General features: G+C 43.2%; 1 long non-coding RNA gene across 1 annotated transcript; it reads left to right on the top strand.

The window, feature by feature from the left end:
• The first annotated feature begins 1452 nt into the window (after positions 1 to 1452).
• Positions 1453 to 12638, top strand: LOC103602199. The gene is made up of 2 exons (XR_551508.1): positions 1453 to 1545; positions 12145 to 12638. It is a non-coding gene; the product is annotated as an uncharacterized LOC103602199 (long non-coding RNA).
• Positions 12639 to 24769: the final 12131 nt, after the last annotated feature.

Below are 24769 nucleotides of genomic sequence, written 5' to 3'. Positions count from 1 at the left end.
AATTAGAAGTATAAATATGTCATTGCTTAGTTTATTATTTAAAAAATAGTGTTTTAGATTGCTCTGTATGGAAGATGTGTTCTGGCTTAAAGAAGCAGTCTCTGCTTTGGGAGGGGTTAGAGGCTAATGGAGAAGGTAAGGTCCCCAGAGATTAGTTCCTGAGTTCACGTCCTGAGTCTGGAATGTTAACTCCTGACTCTGGGTATACCACATAACCTCCCTGAGCATTGGCTTCTTTATTTATAAAATGAGGTAAACCCTAATTAGGGACACTGTAAAGATAAAATGAGTTGTACATTTGAAGCTCTTAGTCCAGTGCTGGCATGTGGGCAGTCTCTGTCAACATGAGCTCTGCTGAAGGTGAGGTGTTTTGAAATATGGTTTTGGGGGCGAAGGAATTTTATATTCTTATACACTAGCAAATACTTTGGGGTCTGTAGAATTTTAAATCAGTAACAGAAGCAATGGCTACCATAGAGGTGAAGTTTGAATTTCAGTAGTGTCTCTCCTGAAAAGAAAGACATACATTGGCATACATTTCGTGTCCTTGGTTTGGTTTATTTTTTCTAGGCTTAAGAAGGGCAATTTAGGCAATAAAGTGTACCATCATTAGCCAGAAGCCATTTATTGAGTACCCTCGGAGAGAGGCCACAAGAACAAAGGAAAGGACAGTATGTCCCAGGTAAGGGGACAAGGGGGAGGAAACTAGGAATAGAAGTCATCGTTGCTCTTAGGATTTAATGAGCTAGTGGAGAGAGATTATATCTGGGGCATGCAGAGGAACAGATTTCCTTTAGGTATTGTGGTAATCCATCAAGTTAATTATCTGTTTTCACTAGACCCCATTAGTCATAAAACAGTGTTGTGTTGGTTCAACTCTGCACACATACCTACCCAGAAAGTCCTCCTGTCAGGAGGAGGCTGGGCTGCTCTTGAACTGTTTGCCTCGTCCACACCTCTAGTCCGCTGTATTTCCAGATCATTTGTGCAGGGCCTTGTTGAACGGCTACTGCAGTTAGCCCGAGCCCTGTCTGCCCTGAATCCTAGTTATGAACACCTGCTTTGGCAGCCCTTGCTTCGTGGGGCTGTAGGGACCCTGGCTCAGTTTGTGATATCTAGATACAAGTCTCCGGAGTCAGTCTGTGGAGAGGAAGGTGCTGCCTTTGGCTGGCGCCCAGCCCTTCCTGCCATAACCACTAGAACATTTTCTGTGGTGATGCGGATGAGAATTCAGGCAGTGGGAGCAGGAGCCAAGCCAATCCTGCTATTCTTGGTTGCACTTTTGTTCTCTGACTCCATCATCTAGACCCTGTGCTGCCATATTACCTCCCTCACCCCCTGCCAACCCCTGCACTTCTGGGTAAAGTGGTCTCATTTTTAGGGCAAATCTTAATGCATTTTCATCTCTTCTCCTGCAGGGGAGTTGCTGAGTCAGCCCAGACCAGAAGGAGTGGCAGAGATCATTTGCCCCAAGAACGGCAGCGAGCGAGTGAATGTTGCCTTGGTTTACCCACCTACGCCAACTGTGATCAGCCCCTGTTCCAAGTGAGTTCTCAAAGTCCCACTGGCCCCTGCCTCTCGCTCCTGATCCTGATTGTCAAAAAGCCAATTATCAAAAAACTGATTATCAAAAAACTGTATCTGCACAAATGTTGAAAAGCACCCCAGGGCAGATGTGATTCTTCCCAGTGACATCAACACCATGGCTTATGCAGCAAAATAGGAACTTTTATTTTTTCTTTTTTGTGATTTTTTTTACTTTTGCTGATAGAGTCAGAACATTTTTTTAATACTCATACACCGCACAGTTCACTCATTTAAAGTGTATAATTCATTGGTTTTTAGTACAAGGGTACTTCAAAAAGTTCACAGTAAAATAGAATTAAAAATGCATTTTTTTGTGAACTTTTTGAAGACCCTCCTGATATATTTGCTGGTATATGCAGCCAGAAACAGCATTTTTTTTTTTTTTTGGTGGGTAGTCTTAGCTTTATCAATGCAGAATTAAGGGAGCCCTTATCTCAAAGAACAGTAAGTGCTCATTAAATAAGAAAAGCTTGCAGAAAATCTGTGATAGATTGCTTTTTCCTACAGGGCTCTGATTCTCTAGTCAGTCCCTGAAAATAAAGGATTACGCAGTTTGCCACCACCTTTCCCCGAAATGGACTTAAAGACAGAGAATGTACACATGTAAATTAGCTTTTGGGTAGAATGTTACCTTAGTAGTCTAGGTAAAACTCATCCTGTTTGTTTGGGTTTTGTTTGTGTGTGTGTGTGTGTGCGCGCGCGTGCACATGTGTGTTTGTAGTACTAAGAACCAATGAGGCCACTTTTAAATTGAGGTGAAATGCTTATTTACCTCAAATCTTGAAAAGTAGCAGCCACAGATCTTCTGGGGCCGGATCTCATTCTCTGGGTAATATCAGCAACATGACTTATCCAGCAAAGTATTCATATTCATGCAGCAAACTTTAATTTTTCTTCCTAGTTGGCAACATAGAATTTTTTAAATGAAAAAATGATATATGAATGTAAGCTTTTTATAGAAAGGTTGGAAGGTTTGCATTTGAGAATTGTGACCTTGTCATTTCATCTGGGGAAACTGGCTGTTAAGCTGCATTCCAGAGCTCTGTGTGATAGGCGCGCATGGCTCATCCCCAAAGTGGCAGCTCTCCTGCCTTTGGTGTGCGCTTTGCAGCGCTAAGGTCTCCAGTGGCATTCTCAGTCATTAGCAGCTGCAGTAGAAGTGTGGTGCTCTTGGGCGACTCATTAGATGGAACATCCGTCCCTAATCCATCTTTGCTGGAAAATATCAGTGAACACCCAAGGGAAACTCTTATCTAATGCCTTTATATTCAGAATGCTTTTTTATCTAACATGAACATAGTATAATTTATCACTAATATGACCCTAAGACACTGTGAAATCTTGAAGTGACCTTGTCATTTCATCTGGGGAAACTGGCTGTTAAGCTGCATTCCAGAGCTCTGTGTGATAGGCGCGCATGGCTCATCCCCAAGGTGGCAGCTCTCCTGCCTTTGGTGTGCGCTTTGCAGCGCTAAGGTCTCCAGTGGCATTCTCAGTCATTAGCAGCTGCAGTAGAAGTGTGGTGCTCTTGGGCGACTCATTAGATGGAACATCCCTCCCTAATCCATCTTTGCTGGAAAATATCACTGAACACCCAAGGGAAACTCTTATCTAATGCCTTTATATTCAGAATGCTTTTTTATCTAACATGCACATAGTATAATTTATCACTAATATGACCCTAAGACACTGTGAAATCTTGAAGTGCTTCTTAAATATTAAGGTAGGATTACATAGTAACTTTGTATTAACCAGAACATACTCTGTCTTGAACATATCAAATAACAGAAATTTTACTGTTTTTTCAATTTCTTTGAATGTGTGCACATTAGCCCCTTCCTTTCAGATACACCCAGGATAAGAAGAAGGGGATATAAAACCAGCAGCATATGTAACAGATGGTTGCATTGGCATAGATTTTCCTGAGCCAAGAGAAACATTAATCTATTGTTTTGCCATAGCCACCTGCCATTTAATAGGCAAGGTAGAGGTAACAGTTACAGTATCCATTTGCACAAGAAACCATAGCAGCACCTAGCCAGCTTTACAGTGTTCTTCCTCGGGCTTCTTACTGTACTTCCACAGAAAGACCACGTTTATACCCACCTGGAAAAACATTATCAGCCTCTGATAGTTGATTGCACCTAAATGAACAAGCAGCTTTAAAGTCTTGGGTAATTAGAGGCCCATAGCCACAGACATCTAAATGTTGGAGGGAGCACCTTTAGGGATTGGACCACTTTTGACTTGGCTGTTTTATTTTGAAATGGGTTCCAAAAAAGTCTCATAAAATGGATGACAGTTTTGCAATAGAATTCTCAACTCTAAATGAAGGAATAATCTTGAAGTAGGAAAGTTTCATGTTCCTGGCAAGCCTTTTCTTTGAAATTACCATTTTTTAGGATGGAGGCAAGGAGAAAATGGTCTCTTGGGTGACTGTTTTATTACACTTAGATTCAAAGCCCAGGCTGGTGCTCTCCAGTTTTAGGCACACACCTCTCCCCTCCCCCGCATGCACAGCTCTTATGTGTGAACTCCAAAACAAACACACATGGAAGCTGGGCCTGGTCCCATGGCAGGTCTGATTCACAAATGGATGGCAATGTATTGGAAGCGGGAAATTGGGGGCGTTGATGAGTATAGCCATCAAAAGAGGGAATCATTAAGTCAACACAGCTTGGGCCTGAGCCCAAGCCTTGGGGTCCCAGCTGGCACTAGAACTTGGAAAACTAGGGAGACTGCACTGGCTTTGTAACTCCAGCCAAGCAGCTCACTGTAGAGTAATCTTTTACTTCTCTATCATCCCATAAAAAATAGGTAGATGTCCAAGGTCGGGCTTTCTTTTTTTTTTTTTTTTTTTTTTTTTTTTTTTTTTTTTTTTTTTCCGGGTCCGGCAACGGATTGCAACCCTCAGTGTTGCCCCCGTACCGGACCAGGGACCGGCAACGGGATTGCAAACCTCGGTGTTGCTCCCACGCCTCGCTCAGCCAGTGAGCGGGAGCCGGTCTGTATGTGGGATCCGAACCCTCGGGCGGCAGCGCTGCCGCGCCTCCTAAGCGGCGCACTATCCAGTGCGCCACTGGGCCGGCCCAAGGTCGGGCTTTCTTAATCAGGCACATGTATCAGAATTCCTAGGGGAAGGGCCCAGGCATGAGTCTTTAGAAACAAAAAAAAGTTGCCCAGGGCTGGCCCGGTGGCGCACTCGGTAGAGTGCGGTGCTTGGGAGCGCAGCGGCACTCCCGCCGAGGGTTCAGATCCTATATAGAGACCGGTCCACTCACTGGTTGAGCGTGGTGTGGGCGTGACACCGAGGGTTGCGATCCCGTTACCAGTCACGAAAAAAGACAAAAAAGGAAAGAAAAAAAAAAAAAGTCGCCCAGATGATTCTAATGTGTGTATGTTGGACTTTCTGAGCTCTTGGATCCTTTCCATGCCTCTAAGAGTGGGCTCCTGGCCAGCAGGACCTTATCTTTGGCTATAGGACCTCTCTCTGGTCAACAACAAGTTGGCAAAACTGATCCACACTGCACTGATCTCTGCCTCAGCACAGTCCACTCTGTCTCGGCAGGGTGAGCATACCATTTCTTGTTCAAATTAGGAATGGATTGAGAGTGACAGGGAGACTATTATGAATTATCCTGGGATGACAGGCGTCACAACCAGAATGGTCCCAGGCATACCGGAATAATCCACCCTACTCTTAGGTAGTTGTTCTGGATCTTATGATGGTTTTAAAAAGACATTCCAAGCTTCTCTATGAGTTTACTCCTCTCCTTTGTAGATCAAATCAGAGACTTCTCATTGAACTGCCTGCCTTTGACCGTGTGTAAAATCATGGAGCTGCATTGCGGTTTATAAAGAAAAAAACACCGATGAATGTTATTTGATCAGCCTTTTCTTATGAATTCCAAGCTTTCTATTTGTCACTTAAAATTTTTTCTAGGTGTTTTATCCCCCCAGGGGGAGAGACAGAGAATAAAAAGCAGGTGTAGTGATTTGGGGTGTAATTGACACCTGCAGCTGTGTTGGTGGTTGGTGGTTGGTGGTTGAGGTCTCAGCAGCATTTCACAAAGGCTACAGGAACTGATGAAATGCCTCCCCCACTGCACTCCACCCTTGGGGGAGAAATGGGAGCCAGTGGCTTCTTGTCCTCTTTGCTGATTATCAGATAGAAATGTGAGTAATTTCCATATTTTGGATATGTAGGTCTGATTTGCAAGGATATCTGCATTTGAGATGAGGTGAACATCTAATAGCAAATTTGCCTGGGTTGCTCTGAAAAACTGACTTCCTTGAGGATACAGATATTTTTTAAAGCTTTATTGATGTTTAATTTACATGCCATAAAACTCACCCATTCAATGATTATTAATATATTTACAGAGTTGTGCACCTTTCACCACAGTCTAATTGTAGAACATTTTCATGGCCCCCAAAAGAAACTTTGTGCCTACTGGCAGTCACTTGTGTCTATTAAAACACCTAGTGTCATGCAGTCAGCAGATATTTTTAGTGTCACTTTCTGTGATGGTTTTGCTGCCTGGTGTGTTGGTATTCAGCAGGTTCCTGAGTTTTAAAGAAGTGCTCATAAACACATGGTACCCCTAGCCCAGTTTGGTTAAAGGCAGCAGATTGACTTATGCCCCCACTGCCAGGTCCCTGTTTACTGGATGATAGAGGTAGGTGTGGCTGCTGAGACAGAGACAAGTCACCTTCAGAACCTCTTACTGGCAACCTGATTGACCCCTACATATTTAGGGGATGCTGAGCCTTGAACATTAGGAGTCACAAGGGGCAAAAATATACTTTTAGTGAGAAAAGTAAGGGAAAGTGAAGGATGCCCTTGTAAAAATGATTTATAAATCCCTGTCTTTGTCCAGTTGCTTCAGGTTGAGACACTTAATATTTTGATTCCCAGGGAGTAGGAGCTTCTCTGGACAAATGGCACCTTGCCAACTGCTTGTCATTTTTAGGTACCCTGCAGAATGTTTCTCTCTCTCCTTCCAAACACGTTTAGACCAAACCCCTCCTCCACCAATTAAACAGTATGCTCTGTGATAAACTTCCAGATTACCCAATTTATCTGCCAATTTTCTTGTCAAAGGAGAGACTGCAACAGGTTGGGGAGCATATGAAAATGTTTTACCTTGAGGCATGCTGGAATGCAAACCACTTTCTTCCATGTGGTTTCTTAATGGACTGACCCTTGAACTTTCGGGAAATGGGAATGTATCATTTTTATTTGCTGGCAGTTGACATCTCATGGTGGTACCCTGTCTGTCTGTGCTCCATCAACTGGGAAGTACAGGGAGTTCTCAGAGCCTGAAGAAGGAAGTTAATTCTGATTTTGGCAGGTCGTTTGTTACAGAATTTTAGCAGAAATGGGCTGGTTTAAAAATTGTTGGGCTAAGCTTTCTCTTTTTCCAGAAAGTACCAATAATAATAGAGGGTAAGGCTGAGATACTGCGTTTCAAAACTCCCTTTTAAAAACTTGGCTTATTGCCTTTATACTGCAGAGTTTCCATTCAAGCATGATCTCCATTAAATTCCAGTTACTTGCTGTTTATAAGTATTCTCAAAAGTATGGTGATTACTTGGCACAGGAATTTGGGCAGTTATGTTGTTATGACATAAGGATATTTAAGACCAATTGAAATAGCCTTTTATAAAAAAGCAGGATGAAGATTCTGCAGCCTTTATCTCACCAAATAAACAGGCAAAGGATGTCTAACTGCATTCAGATTAGTTAGTATGGACTTCATAAAAATTTTTTAAAAAGCAATGGAGCAAGGTGAATTTGGCTTTATCACAATGGAGAATTTTTTCACCGATCACAGAATTTTAAAACATGGAACGTGGGGATGGGATGGTATTTCAGAAGAAAGACTAAGTGTGGAGATTGCCTGTGGGTGTATCACATTGATTGGCATTGATTTGTTTTGTTCTCTGCAAAGCATAAGACAGCTTATTGCCTTGCTACCTATACAGGCTAAAGGGAATTGTGTTTCTCTAATTCTGTAGTCTCCCATCAGCCACATTGATACTGGAATTTTTCCCCTCTCTGCTTAGGTATCTTCATACTTTCTTGGAAAATTAAGTGGAAAAGATAGTGCTTCTTTTCCTTATGCCATCATTTTTACTGTACCCAATCTGTGACTTTAGGAGCACCAGTTTTTAAGGGTAAGTCTCTGGGAAGCAGAGAGAGTTTCTTAAATAGGTAAGGCCATCCTGAGGACTTGGAGAGTTTGGGAGGGTCGAGGGGGTTTGGGGCTGAAGGGATTCTATAGAGCAGGACATCTTAAGATGACAAATCTTTTACTTATCCAGAATCAAGTCACATTTGGGAATTAGGAATAAAGAAACTACTTGACTCTTTTGCTTAATTTACCATGATATTGCATATATCAGTAAACTTAGACGCTTACTGGAAAAAAAAGTCATTTTTTAAAAAATTTGATATTGTACAGAAATATGATGTCAGGAAAAGCCCAAGTTGATGAACACAACATATAGCTTTTAAAAAGCAGTGCTTGTATTTATTTCTCAAGGTCATTTGAGTCCTGGGGTTATACTTCCTGAATGTCTAACTACTTGTTAGTGCTGTGGTGATGGATATGTGTAAAATACACATAATAGAAAAACTTATCTTCCAGGGTTGTTGTGAGCATTTATGGAGACAGTTGCAGGTAAAGCATTTAGCATAATTCCTTACACAGAGTAAATGCATGCTCAGTAAACTTGGCTGCTGTTATTTCTGCTAGGGATATTAGTGGTGTACACTGTGGATGGCATATAAACGTAATAATAATAATGTAAAACAGAATAAGTTCAGCACTGCAGTGTTTCACTTATTAATTGACGTGCCTACCCAAGGAAGGTAAAAGTGTGTGCTGGATAGGGAGATAGGAATGTTGGTTTCCCTTTCCCTCCATGCCATGAAGGGGTCAAGGTGGACTACATGAGTATCTATTTATAAGGCCACCCGCTGTTGCTCAGCAGATGTCAATATGCCCACCCTGTCTTCATGGAATAAAGAGGAGGTGGGTGGTATCATTTCTTTCACGTCGTAGTCACAGTGAGAGCAACACCCCCAACTCACTGGATCCTCCCAGCAACACTGTAAGTCACATAGGGTAGAGCGCACTGAGTCCCAGACCAGGCCATTTTCCCGCATTGACACAGTTACTGAGTGCACAGCTCGGCCCAAGTCCACGTCGTGGTGCCCGGCTTCAGCACTGTTTTTGCAGTGGTGAATGATCTCTCTCGCACATGTCCTTTAAAATATAGTCCATTGAAGAGACGGTTTATTACTCACAGTTCCCAAGAAGAGGGGGCACCCTGCACCGGGGAGGGGGCTGCATAGGGAGAGCCAGGGCCGGTCAAGAGGGAGAGCGGGAGGGAGCAGCTAAGGGCAGCAGCCTTTATGTGGCTTCCAAGGGAAGGGACGGGCAAGGCAGGGTGAACAAGCTCAGGACTCACCAGTCTGAATAATTTCAGCAGCTCTGGGGCATAGGGGTTGTCAGTGGTCTGGTACCTGGCCCTGGGGTGATTAGGGCAGGGGGATAGTGGCCTGGAGTGTGAGAGCACAATAACGGAGGTGGCCGAGGTGTGGGTTCAGGATTAATTGGTTTGTATATGAAGAGCATGCTCATGGGTACGTTGTTCACTGTCTCTAGGAACTGGCCAGCCCTGGGAGGGGCAGACCCCCCAGGTCAGCAAGTCCCCAGATATGAAAGCATCAGAAGACAGAAGATAAAAGACCTGGGCAGTATAACATGCTCTGGCTTCAGTTTTAGTCGAAGCTTCTGAATACCTTGAGTCATAACTTCTTTGTTGAGTCCCAGGAAGGGCAGGTTCTCTAGCCTGGGAGGATTCTGGGTCTGAGGTCCCCCCTACCTCGGGGCGAGCCCGCCCTTCAGCTCCCGCCCTCTGTCTCCAGCCCCCCTGGAGGGCCTGTAGGCTTCACAGGTGGAAAACTGAGTTGACCACCTTCCTCCCCCAAAGCCCTTCTCCAGCCCAGCCGTGGTCCTGTCTCAGGTGCAGCTTTGCACCCTTCTGCCCATGTCGGGGCTGTCAGCTCAACGCCTTCCTCCCCGTCCTTCCCACATGCAGTCTTCCACCAAGACCCATTGTCCCATCTCATCAGTGTGTCTTGACATGAATGAATTTGGCCATGTCACTTTCTCTTCAGCCCCATGCTTTCTGTCTAGCCAAGATGACTGTGACTGAGTCTTCACTGGCCTCCTACTGTCCTTTAAACCAATATTTTAATGGCAGACCCCATGACATCTCTCCTTATTTAAAAGCCTTGAATGATTTCCAGGTGTTTACAGGCTCAAGTGTAAAATCCTGGGCATGGCTCACAAGGCCCTTCACAGTCAGACCCCAGTCCCTCTGCCGACATGTGAGACAGCTCCTCACTGTGGGAGGGGACAACCACTGAGTGCCCCTCGCTGGCTCTCAGTCCTTTGTTGACAGTCACCCTATCTCCTACCCAAGGAAGGCCCATTGTCCCTAAGGCCAAGGTCGTGTGTCAACAACTCTGGGGAGCCATCCCCATCTCATGTGCTGTAATCAGTCACTCTTTCCTTCATGTGTCCTTAATCCTTCTTACACACCTCTGTTATAGTAACGATCTCATAGTATCGTGGCTGCTTTTTACCTGTGGCGTTCTCATCTCATCTCATTCATTCGTTCAGCAGATCTTTGTGGAGTGTTTGTTCTCCAGTAGGCATCGTGCCAGGTGTTGAGGATGCAGAAATAACTAGGTCAGACCTGCCCTCGAGAATCTAATCGCCTCCTTGGGGAGAATGAGAGTCAAAGAAATAATCAGACAAACTTGTGAGCATCTAATTATAATTACGGTTTGGTGTGGGCCATGGCAGGTGTATGGACAGTCCTGTAAGCACAGAGAAGAACGCTATGGAGAAGAATCAGGAAAGGTTCCAGGAAGTGGCATTTGAGGTGGATCTTGAAGGCCAAGGATGAGTTTATTCAGATGGAGAAACAGAGAGAGAGAGGAGGTTGGTGATTTGGTGGCTCTTTTGGGGGCCCTAAGAGCCCAAATGTGAAAAGTGGTGTCAATGTGGGAAAATGTTCAAAGTGGTTGAGCAGTGTGGGATATTCCCACTAGGTGCCCTTGATTGTGTTTCTCAGTCTTACGTGTGGCTCAGGGTCATAGACAGCAAGACACGACAGTCCGAATTTCCAAAGGTTTCTTAGATTCCGTGAGAAAAACATCTCCCGCATGAGCGCGAGACTCACAGCACACAAGTTAACCATTTGGTTGAGACGTGTGTTTTCACACTGCCATGTTCTTTGCAGTTAGATTTATATTATTACTTGAATTGGAGGCAGTTTTCAAAACTTCCTCTAGCATGACTTTACGGTATTAACAGGTCTTCAAAAATTTCTCCTGGCTGAATGCCATTGAATGTGAAACTGTCCCAAGGGCTCCAAATATCCGACCTCTGTTTTGGTTGTCAGGCATGCTTTGGAGTCAGGTAACCCTAAAGGCCTGGCTCTGCCACTCGCTGGTGGGTACCCTTGGGGAAATTATTTTACCTCTTGGAACCTTAGTTTCCTTCTTAGTAAAATACAGAGGAAGATGGAGCTTACCTGGTGGGATTGTTATGAGTTGATGAGCTGAGCATTAACCAAATGCACTGGACAGAACGGCGCAATTCCTGGCATGTAGTAAATGGAAGGGGCTTATTTTGGGTGATGTCGTTGTTGTTATGCTTGAATGAGTCCACAGCTGATTCTTGTATGGGCTGGAGGGATGTCTTAGGTGATGCTGAATTATCAGAATCCATGAAGTCAAGCAGCATTAGGAGCAGTGGAGTCTTGGGGGGAGCAGATCATAGCCCCTTTTTCCTTTCCCTTCATTATCTTGTGTGTTTCATTAAATGTTGCTAAAACACTTTCAAAAACATCAGTTTGCATGTCGTTGTAGGAAAGCTGAAATCAGGGATGGGGACATTTGACATTTTCCCCCAGCCATTTTGTCTGAATTGAATGCCACTTTGTTTAATTAGCCGAGGATGCAGTGATTTCTTCAAACTCCAGGTTTTAGGTGCCGGCCTTGCTCATAACACTTTAAGTAGACTTAACATTTTTTACTCCAGACACACATCCATTCTCACTTTTCAGTGTATATTCCTACTTTCAGAGGGTTTTTTAGTGTGTGTCTATGTGGGTCCATGTGCGTTTACTGAAAGGAAGCAGTTCTGTGTTGAGAGTGTTGGGTTTTTGATTAGAAATCTACTTAAGCTGTAAAATCACCATGGAATAAGCAGTTACAGCCAATTAGTGTAGTTCCCCTTCATGGCTCATCCCTAATAGAAATGTCTGACTAATTTACTCCTAAAAAGACTCTTTCCTGTGTGGGCATGTTAGTTGCCTGACATTTACATGTTTATAAGGAGTTCAAGAAGTGGAAATGAAAATCTGTGCAGGAAGTCGATTTATATCACGGCTTCCTTTTCTTACAATCGAGAATACCATTCTCTGTTACCTTTTGACATTCCTGTGCTTTCTTCTCATCTACCTGTCTAGGAAGAACGTTGGTGAAAAGCACAGAAACCAGTGACTTTCGTGGCTGTGGACTTTCCATGGAGTAAAGAGCATCAGAACTCACCTGGGCCATCTTTTGTACCTCCACATCCCAAGCGTGTTCTGTGAACTTGAGTGCAAAAGCATTCAGGTGCTTTCCGAGGACTGTTGAAGAGGTGGGAGGGCAGGGGGGAGGGGGGAGAGAATATGGAGCAAATGTTTTACAACCTGAACCTCAGAACTGATCCTCCAAGGAGAGCGCTACTTGAAGAAAAGAAAAAAAAAGTCGAATGGCTTCTCAGGGATTTTGTTTTCCGTGCACATATAAGCCATAGTTACAGTACAGGTGGCAGTATTTAGAGCACTCAGATTTCAGTTCTGTTCAATGTGAAAGAGGGATCGACTGACGTTCATTGCTGTTCCGTAACTAGTGTAAAATATGTATATGTTTATCTTTATTTTTATAATATGCAAATACATTTAAATTTATACCGTTTGAAGCTTCTAGCGTTAGTTAACACTGGGTGCAATATTCTGCATGAGAACTGTGCCAAGATGGGGCTGATTCCTTATTTTAGTGTAAGACTTTTTGATTTTTTTTTTATTCTTTAATCTTCCTTCAATGTTTTTTTTTTTTTTTTTTCCTTTTTGTCTTTTTTCGTGACCGGCAACGGGATCGCAACCAGTGAGCCGACCGGTCTCTATATGGGATCCGAACCCTCGGCGGGAGCGCCACAGAAAGAACAAACAGCTGCATTTCAAGAAATCACAAATTGATTTTTATAGAATATTTTGTGCCCCAGGAGTTAACTTCACTGACTCCAGAACCTCCAGTTAAATGTGTGATCTCTTATGATCATAAAATCAAATAGGATCAGACTATTTTTGCATTTTTTAGTACTTGAATATGACATCTCAGATTTGAGATTTTATTTTCTTTTAGAACACAGTCACAAGACTGATCTGGTTAATCCATTTGTCACAGTTCTCGTGTGTGTGCGCGCGCGCGTGCTTGTAAGTGTAAACTGAATGGTAACACTTAATTGCTTTATGGACCATTGAATTGTTGGGCAATAAGAGTTTTTAAATTGGCACAAGACAGTTTCTAAATTGTCAAATGAGCCAATTTCGACCAGTCTTTTTAAACAGACTCAAGTGTGTGACTTAGGGCCAACTCCCTAGGGGACCATATTAAATGAAAAAAAAAAAATGCTCCTCTGGGTGTCATACCCTGCAAAGTGTTTGCTATTATCCTGAACACGAATGCCCACGTTCTTAATATCTGCTATTTTTTGACAAGTGACGTTTTGTGCTGTCATCTGAACCCTAGAGAAGCAGTGTAGGCAGAAACGCTGATGTCACATGTGTTTTAGCGAAAGGGTCATCATTATAGAGGTTCACGTGACCAAAAGAAGCTCCAGAAAAGCTTGAGAAGTAGCTTCAGGGTGTGGGGAGGGTTGGAGATTTAAAACACTCTGCTCTACAGAAATTTTCACCATCTATGCAGGAAATTCCGTTTTCTGTTTCAACACCTGGGAAGACTCAGCAGCTTGCCGGGGCCAACAGGCAATTCCCTTAAGCACAAGAGGAATTTTTTCCAACCAAGGAGTCCCCTGCCTCTCAAACCGGTGCCCTCCAAGTTTGTTATGCTTTCTATTCCTGCAACGTGTGGTATCAAAGCCACTTCCTGGAATTGTAAAAGTGCTGCCAGAATAACTGTTATTCCCCTTCTAAGAAAAAAATGGCAGTGCTCATGTTTGACGCTTGTGCTGTGGACTCTTTTGAATGAATAAAAAGGAAAGGGTTTGGTGTAATTCTGATGGGGTGTGTGTTGTTTTTCATGCCACCGTTTGTGAATTGTAATTGTGGTTTCCCAGTTCATTGTCATAACTGGGCAGAAATTTTAAAAAATCCAATAAAAATATAAAGAAATGGTTAAGCAGTTATATTCCCAGAGTTATTTCTGTTTGTGTTTGTTTGTTTTTAGTTCCAATTTTATCAGTTAAGGAATAACCGTTTTGTATTTTTGGTTCCTAAGTCACGTTTGAGCTATGTGAGGTAGGTGGTGGTGACTGCCATCTGTTTGGGGGTTGAGTCCCTGAGGGAAGACTGAAGGGTCCCTGTTTTAAGCTCTGTGTCTGTTTTCAGGCTGGGGATTCAACTCTTGAATATTGGCTGTTTCCTGAATCAGATCTTTTCTTCAGTGAGCTGCTTATTATCAAAGCTTATGAATTTATGATAGGTTTGGAAGTTCCCTTTCCCTAATCTCTCTTTCAAGGCCTCTTAGCAGAAGTCCTTATAAATATTGCCCAGGGGACCCTCATCGCAGGCCCCTCAGGTACCAGTTAGAAGCTCTATTCCACCAGATTTTTTTTTTCTTTCTTTTTATTTTGGAGGCTGGCTGGTACGGGAATTGAACCCTGGTGTGTTACCCACAGCACACTCCAGGTTTTCTAAAAGGACAGATGGAAATGTGAAAAGAAAGGAACGCAGCTGCTTTTTCCGGAGGCGGCAGCAGCAGCCTCTAGGGGAGGCCAAGACCAGACCAGCCCTGCCCTGGGGCACTGCAGCATTGGGGATCAGGGAAGAAGGGGCCCCTCAGACCAGGAGGGCCTCTTTGTAAAACCTCTGAAGAGGTAGGGGGAGCCACTGGGCACCCCTAATTCAAACGTGCTTCTGCCAAGCAGAAAAGCTGAAACCATGTGGCGGTCGGAATTCCCGCAAGAGCAGCACATTTCCGACGGGACGGCTCCTTCTCACAGGTGTGTCCAGGCAGTGCCAGGTGCCACTGCCGTCCCCTCCTGCTGGAGAGAGCACAGCAAGCATACGTCATCTCTTTGGGCCTTGTTTTTCTTTATCAAAGAGGTATGAGTTCTTTAAACTTGCTGAGCAGGTCACACAGATGAGCAGGTGGCAGCAGTGACACCTGGAAGTGCATTATTTACTGTACTGTTCCCGAGGCTGTTTCCTACCCAGCTATGAGCTTTGTCAGGTAGGTTCCAGGTTTCCTGAGCTCTGGATACAGGGTGCAACATCTATGCCCAGTGCAAACGCCCAGGGTTTCCTTTGCCCGTGAGCTTACATCCCCCAGCAGTACTGGCACCAAGGAAGGCTGTCACCCAGTGGGACTTGCTGCCACTGCACAGAGCAGGAATGGGGTGCAGTGTGGATGCGAGGGTTTTAGAAAGCAAAGAGATGACCTTTGAAAGTTATGTGGGTTTCACGGCATGAGAAAATTCACCTGGTAACAGAAACCCGGTTTGGATATTTGTAAGCTCTTTCAAGGAAGAAATGCCTTCCTCTTTATATACAAGAAATATTTTTGAATTTTATTCTAAACACAGACGAGTCCAGTGTGTCCTGAGATGCTAACACGTGTTCCTCTTTAAAAGGGTTCTGAGACCCAGTAAGTTTGAGAAATGCTGCATTAAATAAAGCTTGAGTCTTTGCTGCAGGAATCAGAGCTTTTTAGAGGCCGGTATAAAGTGTCTCCACGAGGGCAGCGGAGCGTGCAGCCTTTCCACATGTATCTGAGTGCGAAAGGAAGCCTGTCCCAAGAGTCGTCGGTGGACATTCCTCTGACTGGTATTTCCAAAATGTGGATGTGTCTTGCCTGCCAGTGCACCCTGAGGCAGCTGTAGGTGAGGCTGAGATAGCCTCAAATTTTATAGAATCCCTTTTACATTACTTAGGAGGCAGAGTGGCAGGGCAGTTAAGAGCACTGACTCCAGACCGACTGCCTGTTTCCAGTCCTGGCTCTGCCATATAATCATCTTGTGCCTCAGTTTCCTTGTGTGTAAAATGGAGACAATCTACCTCACTGTTATTAAGAATATTAAATGAGATACCACGTGTAAAATGCTCAGGACAGTAAGCCCTAATCAAACACTGCTATTCTATTGTGTAGTTCCCTTTTTTTTTTCAGAGAAAAGAGGTTGCAAGCTCAGAGCCTTTAACAGTATCTAGCTAGGATTTTAAATAATTTATAATTTCATCATATTTACTAATTGGCTGTGTGCACTAGCAATAAAACGATTGCTTTAAAATGAATCAGAGAAAAGAGGTTGCAAGCTCAGAGCCTTTAACAGTATCTAGCTAGGATTTTAAATAATTTATATTTTCATCATATTTACTAATTGGCTGTGTGCACTAGCAATAAAACGATTGCTTTAAAATGAATCCATTTAAAATACTTTAAAATTCTACTAGAAAAATATTAAGTGAATAAGTGCAGGTGATACACAGATACAGAACATATGAAGACATGCAAAAATTAGGAAAGTGGTGCGAATGTCTGGCTAACATAATGGAGAGACACAGTCTGGGACCACTGGTCTCGTGTGATTCTGCTGGTTTAATGCAACCCATAGAGAGATCAGGTGATTTGCCTGAGTAAGTCTGAAAGACCCCAAAAGCTTTTATCTTTTTTTTTTTTTTTTATTTGGTAGCTGGGTAGTACAGGGATCAAACCCTGGACATTAGTGTTAACAGCACCAGACTCCAACCAACCAAGCTAGCCAGCCAGCCTCCCCCCAAAACTTTTAAAGATATTTCCCCCAGTTTTAAAACTTCTGCCAGAAAAATTTATGAGATTATAGAAGAATTATTGTGTTATAAAATGAATATTTCTTAAATTTGAAATTTGAGTTTCTGCATTCTTAAATGTTTTAGAGCAGCCAAAGACTTTTCATATAAACACAACTCTGAAATTTGGGAAAAGCTAGTTGGTTCATGAAAACTTTAATGCTTTTTAGGAGGCTCTTATAGGTGTAATACTTTTTCTCTGAATGGTTTATAGAAGCCAGACTGGAAAAGTGCACTCACATGTTTCACTCATTAGAAATAAAAACAAAATCCCACTAACCGATTTGGTGCACACAGAACAGAACAAATCGCTTGGGTTTATTTTATGCTCAGTACTTGAGAAATCATGGCATGAAATAATGTTGCGTACAAGCCCCATGCCCTCTGTGTGTCAAGGGTTATACGTAACGCCCCTTGTACTCGTGATACGTTCACTTTCCTACTCCACAAAGCATGCCAAGGTGCAGATGCACGGGACTGCCAGAGTGACGGAGGAAGCAGCTCGGTGGAAGCTCTCCCCAGCACAACATCAGTTCAACCAGGGAAAATTAAAAACAAAACAAAAATAAACAATCATTTAAAGTCTGGAAATTGTCCTGAGGACATACAGCAAATGTGCTAAATATTGCTAAGAGCAGCAGAGTCTGTGGCATTTCAGCCATGACTTCCTTTATCCCTCCTCCCCTACAGCTCCAGGTTCCAGAAGCTCGACCCTGGGCCCTCTACTCTGGGCAGATGTGGCCAAGAAGAAGGAGACTCCCTTTCTCCTCAACATCCTGACTGGGGGTACAGTTTCACCTCCAACCAAGCTACCCAGCCAGCCTCCCCCCAAAACTTTTAAAGATATTTCGCCCAGTTTTAAAACTTCTGCCAGAAAAATTTATGAGATTATAGAAGAATTATTGTGTTATAAAATGAATATTTCTTAAATTTGAAATTTGAGTTTCTGCATTCTTAAATGTTTTAGAGCAGCCAAAGACTTTTCATATAAACACAACTCTGAAATTTGGGAAAAGCTAGTTGGTTCATGAAAACTTTAATGCTTTTTAGGAGGCTCTTATAGGTGTAATACTTTTTCTCTGAATGGTTTATAGAAGCCAGACTGGAAAAGTGCACTCACATGTTTCACTCATTAGAAATGAAAACAAAATCCCACTAACCGATTTGGTGCACACAGAACAGAACAAATCGCTTGGGTTTATTTTATGCTCAGTACTTGAGAAATCATGGCATGAAATAATGTTGCGTACAAGCCCCATGCCCTCTGTGTGTCAAGGGTTATATGTAACGCCCCTTGTACTCGTGATACGTTCACTTTCCTACTCCACAAAGCATGCCAAGGTGCAGATGCACGGGACTGCCAGAGTGACGGAGGAAGCAGCTCGGTGGAAGCTCTCCCCAGCACAACATCAGTTCAACCAGGGAAAATTAAAAACAAAACAAAAATAAACAATCATTTAAAGTCTGGAAATTGTCCTGAGGACATACAGCAAATGTGCTAAATATTGCTAAGAGCAGCAGAGTCTGTGGCATTTCAGCCATGACTTCCTTTATCCCTCCTCCCCTACAGCTCCAGGTTCCAGAAGCTCGACCCTGGGCCCTCTACTCTGGGCAGATGTGGCCAAGAAGAAGGAGACTCCCTTTCTCCTCAACATCCTGACTGGGGGTACAGTTTCACCTTGGGAAGGACAGGCTGTTGGCACATCTCGTCTTCCTCAGTCCTTGTTGCAGAAGCTCTATTCCAGGCAAGTGTGGCTGAGAGGATGAGGGTCCCCTTCCACTTACAGGGCCGAAGCTCAATGGCGGGCCAAGAATGTAGGACCTGACTGCCCCTTCCCAGATCTCACACAGGGCAGACATTCCATGCCAGGAGAGGCAAGCCAAGAAGTCGGAGGGCTGCCACCTCATCCTCCCTCAGTGCCCACCTGTAGAGCAGGGATGTCATTCCCAAAGAGGGTTCCCACCCTCAGTGCCAGTGCAGGGGCACAGGGCTTTGTCCAGGGGCAAGGCAGACCATGAGGGTGAAGAGCTCTGCAGCTTTGCTTGAGGGGACTGGCTTAATTTGGAACAGAGCCTGGAGAACTGTATGCCTAAGGGTGCTGTCCAAACCAGTGGAGATCTTGGAGAGCAGTGGAGGAGGCTGGGAGCTCCGTGATACCAATGAAACAGCAGAGCAGTCAAAAGTTTAATAGAATGAGGGTAAGAGCCAGGAAGAGCACTCCTGGGATCACAGGCAATTCTGGGGTCAGAAAAGCCGTGCACATGGGCTGCATCCACTCCGCACCAGTCTGAGCAGGATTTGGGCAGACCTGACAGCATTCCCCAAGCCACACACAGACCATCAACACAAGGCAGAAGCCTCACTGGCACAGAGGCTTAAACACAGCCTCGGAGCAAACACTGTCTCAGAAATAAGCTACTCCAGCCCAGGGGCGAATCCTAGGAAGCCAGGCTTAAAACTAAAATCATACTGTTTCCTGGCAGTCTAGAAGACTCTATGCACATCGAAGGCTGAGCCTTCTCAGGAGTGATCAGAGAGGGAACTCTAAGCTCCTAGTCCTTGGCTGAAGGCAGAGAATTCCCTGAAGTGCGGTGACAACCTCCAAGCTCAACACATCCAACAGTCAAGGGTAAAAATCTGACTGACGAAGGGACTTAAGCACAACATTTGACAAATAGGTGACTTATGCAGACCCAGGAGTAACCTCTAGGTAGCTAGGCCAAAAGATGGAAACAAGCTGAAAAAAATCTAAGCAGGGACATCAGAAGGTCCCAATGAAGGAAACTACGTAAGTAATGATAAAAACTGCATTAGTTACATATATCTTCACCTTTCTTCTTTTGACTGACTTAAAAAAATTGCACAAGATAATATGTAATTTAATTGTATTGTTGGTCCTATAACATAGAGAAATATATTTCACAAACTACAAAGGAGGCAGGTGGAACAAAGCTGTATTACAGTAAGGAAATACACAAAATGGTAAAGATTAAACCACACACACAAATAATTGAGTCAAAGAGGAAATCACGAGGGAAATCATAAAATACTTTGAGATAAATAAAAGTGAAAACACAACATACCAAAACTTATGGAATGTAGCCAAAGCAGTAGCTATGGAGGGAAATTTAGAGCTGTAAATGCCCACAGCTGACATTATATTTAATGGCAAAAGACTGAAATCTTTCCTTCTAAGTATAGTATATTTCAGGTATAAGAAAAAACATCCATTCTCACGGATGGTGACATCAGACTGAAGATTCTAGTCAGGCAAGAAAAAAAAATAAAGGCATCTAGATTGGAAAGGAAGAAATAAAATATCTCTATTTGCAGATAACATAATCTTGTAAAAAGAAAATCCTGAAGTACTCGCTAGGAAATAAAATGTATTAGAACTTATAAAATGAGTTCAGCAAGGTTGCAGAATACAAGATTATACAAAAGTCAGCTGCATTTTTACACAGTAGGAACTTACATTCCAAAAGTTAAATTAAGAAAATAATTCTGTTTCCAATAACACCAAAAAGAATATAAAATACTCTGGAATAAATTTAACATAAAAAGTGCAAGATCTGTACACTGAAAATTACAGAATATTGTTGAAAGAAATTAAAGAAGATCTAAATAAATGGAAAAACAGCCTGTATTTATGGATCACAAGATGTGGAGATGGCAGTGCTCTCCAAATTTATCTACAGATTCAACATAACGCCAGTCAAAATTCCAGCTGCTCTTTTTGTAGAAATAAACAAGGTGATTGTAGAATTTCATTAGGAAATGCAAAAGACTCAGAATAGCCAAAAAAAGAAAAAGAACAAATTGAGAGGACTCACACTTCCCATTTTAAAAAATTACTAGACAGCAACAGTAATCAAGACAGTGTAGTGAACTAGTATAAGGAGATAAACATATAAATCAATGGAATAGAATTGAGATTCCAAAAACTAATACTTACATTTATGTTTACGGATTTTTGACAAGGGGGCCAAGATAATTCAATGGGGGAAAGAGTTTCAACTAATGGTGCTGGGACAACTGGATATCTACAGCAAAAGAATGAATTTGAATCCCTACCACACACACCATACACAAGATTTAACTCAAAATGGATTATAGAACTAGATGTAAGAGATAAAACTATAAAACTCTTTGGAGAAAATGTAGGAGTCAAGTTTTATGACCCAGGGTTAGGCAATATTTTCTTAGGATACAAAGTCAAAAGCAGAAGTGACAAAGGAAAAAAAAGTGAGATTGGACTGTATCAAAATTCAAAGCTCATGTGCTGCAAACAATGCTATTATCAAAGTGAAAACCCATGGAATAGGAGCAAGTACTTGCAAATCATATATCTGGTAGGGGATTTCTATATCCAGAATATATAAATTCCTACAACTCAAGAAAAAGATAAATAATCCAATTTGAAAATGAGCATATAATTTGAATAGACTTTTCTCCAAAGAAGATATACAAATGGCCAATCAGCACTTGAAAAATACACAAAATCATCAGCCATCAGGATACTGCAAATCAAAACCACAAAATACTACTTTGTACTCATAATAATTAATGTAGTAATGGCCATAATAAAAAGATAGATGATAACAAGTGTTGATGAGGATGTTTAGAGGTTGGACCCCTCACACATTGCTGGTAAAATGGTGCAGACACTTGGAAAACAGTTTCACAGTTTCTTAAAATGTTAAACGTAGAGTTATCTTATTACTAGGGAATCTCGCTCCTCCGCTCCAAGTTTATACCCAAGAGAAATAAAAACATCATCCAAAAACTTGTCAAGAAATATTCATGGCAGCATTATTCACACTAGCCAAAAAGTGGAAACAGCCCATGTGTGCATCTGCCAATGAAGAGGTAAATAAAATGATACATTCATGAATCAGAATATTACTTGACAGTAAAAAGCAATGAAGTACTGATACATGTTATCACTCGGATGAACCATGAAAAGATTATGCAGGTAAAAGAAGCCGGTCACAGAAGAGTCCATATTGTGTGATCACATTCATGTAAAATACCCAGAGTGAGCAGAATAAAAATCAATGAAGTACTGATACATGTTATCACTCGGATGAACCATGAAAAGATTATGCAGGTGAAAGAAACCGGTCACAGAAGAGTCCATATTGTGTGATCACATTCATGTAAAATACCCAGAGTGAGCAGATATAGAGAGACCTAGAAAGATTAGGGGTTGCTTAGGTCTGGAGTGAGAGGGATACAGAAAGACTGCTCATGGGGACAGTTTCTTTTGTGGGGGCAAGAATGTTCTGAAATTAGATTGTACAACCCCATAAGTATGCTAAAAATCATTGAATTGTGTACTTTAAATGGGTGACAATTTTGTTTTAAAAAATGGCAAATGAGTGAGAATGCCACTCATTTAATCCATTAGTAGCAACAGACACTTGTGACACACCCCACTGAGGAATCTCAGTGTTACAAACACTTTTCTGATGCTTTCCTATTCTACGTGGCTGTGAGAAGAAATAGTAGATAAACTGTACTTTGAATGGTTAATTAATCCTGCCTTGACTTTATTCTAAGAGTTGACATTTAACTCTTGTTAGGCAGCTCCTCTGAACTTGGCTCCTGACATTCCTTCCCAGTGCACGCGCTGGAAGGAGGAAGCCAGGGACGTGGCTCTCCACTTTGTTAGGAACACGGAGGAGGTTTGGGGACGCTGGGTTGATGTCAGGGACTTGGCTGAAGCAGATCACGTGTGGCAGTGCAGGTAGGAACTATGCAATAGTAATAAGAGGAAGAAGGGAGAGATGGAGAATTAAGAGACTGGAAAATTAACTCTTAAGCATTGTCATACTGGTCCCAATACTCTATGTGCCTCAACTAATTTAATCCTCCCAGTAACCACATGTGGTGATGTCCTATTCTATTAGGGCTGCCGTAACAAAGTGCCACAGCCTGGGGACCTAAACACGTGAGTTCATTTTCTCAGAGTTCTGGAGGCTGGAAGTCTGAAGTGAGGGTTTGGGGAGGTGAGCTCCTTTTGAGGGCCGTGGAGGAGCATCTGTTCCGGTCCCCCCTCCTTGGCTTGTCGATAGGTGTCTTCCCCCTGTGTCTTCACATCGGCTTCTCTATGCATGTCGGTATCCAAATTTCCTCATCCTATGAGGACACCAAGTGCGATGATTAATTTTAGGTGTCGACTAGATTAAGAAATATCTAGAAACCTGGTAAAGCATTATTTTGGGGTATGTTTCCAGAGAAGATCAGCGTGTGAGCCTTAGTGGACTAGAAAGGAAAGATCCACCCTCAATATTGGCAGGAACCATCCAGTCTGCTGGGAGCTTGGACAGAACAAAAACAGAGGAAAAGGCGCATCTCCCCCTATTGTTGGAACTGGGATGCACTCTTCTCCCCTGTCTGTGGTTATCACACCTCCAGGCTCTTCAGCCTTTGGGTTCCAGGACTTACACCAGCAGCACCCCTGGGCTCCTGGGCCTGTGGTTTCAGACTGCAAATTACATTGTTGGCTTCCCTGGTTCTGAGGCCTGTGGACTTGGACCGAGCCACGCTACCTGCATCCCAGTGTCTCCAGCTTGCAGATAGCCTATCATGGGACTTCTCGGCCCACCTAATCGCATGAGTCAATTCCCCTAATAAATCCCTTCTCGTATATCTACGTATATATATGTTGTTGTTTCCGTCTCTCTGGAGAACCCTGATTCATACACCTGGCATATTGGATTAGGGCCCACCCTGATAACCTCATTTAACCTTAATGACCCCTTTAAAGACCCTATCTCGGAAGACAGTCACATTCTGAGGTCATGGGGGCTAGGACCTCAACATATGGATCTGGGAAGTAGGGAATGCAATTCAGCCCAGAACAGGTAGGAAATGTTACTACATTTTAATTATCTGCTGTTAGGAGAGCTGAGGGCACAGGTTTCTGTAAGAAAGCCCCAGAGAATGTACGTGGAGAACGATGGAGCCAAATTGAGAAAGGAGTGATGAATCTTCCAGGTGAAACACGAGACAACTAAAGGAGAAGATTTGGGGCAGTGAGGGCTAAGGCTGCTGGTCAGTGGCATAGTAGTGTTTGTGGACTTGAAGGATGCAGAACCAGCTGCCCGCGGCCCTGATGGAGGCCTTCCACAACATCGTGCCTGCTGGACCCAGCTCAGAGTCCTTGGTCGATTGTCTTAAATCTAACTTAACTCTACTCCCTGTACAGGTGTACTTGAGACTGTGTGTGCAACCATACCTGCTTCCAAGGGAGACATCTTTACCGCAGCCCCTCTGTCCCTCCGCCAATCCAGCATCGCTGGTTGAAGTAGGCATGGGCATTTGGTGGCCTGGCAGGCAAAAATGGAGCAGGCTGGCAAGTTTCTTCCTCTTAGGACTAGAAATAGGAACTATTAAGCCAGCAAACAGTAGGAGCAGGGGGAATGTTGTGACATGGAGAGAGGGGTCAGAGTGGCCATCATGGCCACTTCCAGGCCAAAGCTAAGATGGAGCAGAGACGTGGATAAAGCAGAAGCAGCTAGCTGAAAGAGAAGGGAACTGAACAAGGCAGAAAAAAGCATGCCAGGGCATGCCAGAGGCCACACACCCTGTGAATGGATCTAAAGACAATCAGGGTCCCTAGAACCACTTTCATCGTTCTAGTCCCAATATAATCTTAAAGTGACCCCCCTCTCCAGCGCCCCACCCATTGCTGGAGGTAATTTGGGTGGATCAGAAATGCCTAGCTGAAGCAATACTCTTCTCCTAGGAATTTCTTCACTTGATCATTAGGCACTGCTATGGTCTCGGTGTTTGTGGCCCCCAAAATTCTTCTGTTGAAACCTAATCCCCAGTGTAATAGTACTAAGAGGTGGGGCCTTTAGGAGGTGATTAGGTCCTGAAGGAGCTCTTGTGAGTGGGATTAGTGCCCTTATAAAAGAGGCCCAAGAAAGTGTGTGTGCCTCTTCTACCAAGTGAGGACACAGTGAGAAGGTGCCATCTGTAAAGCAGAAAGCAGCTCTCACTAGACATGGAATCTGCTGGTGCCTTGATCTTGGA

This window comes from Galeopterus variegatus, unplaced genomic scaffold, assembly GCF_000696425.1.
Source record: "Galeopterus variegatus unplaced genomic scaffold, G_variegatus-3.0.2 Scaffold4046, whole genome shotgun sequence".
NCBI lineage: Eukaryota > Metazoa > Chordata > Mammalia > Dermoptera > Cynocephalidae > Galeopterus > Galeopterus variegatus.
Note: the sequence above shows the minus strand (reverse complement) of the source record. Positions and strands in the feature narration are given on the sequence as shown.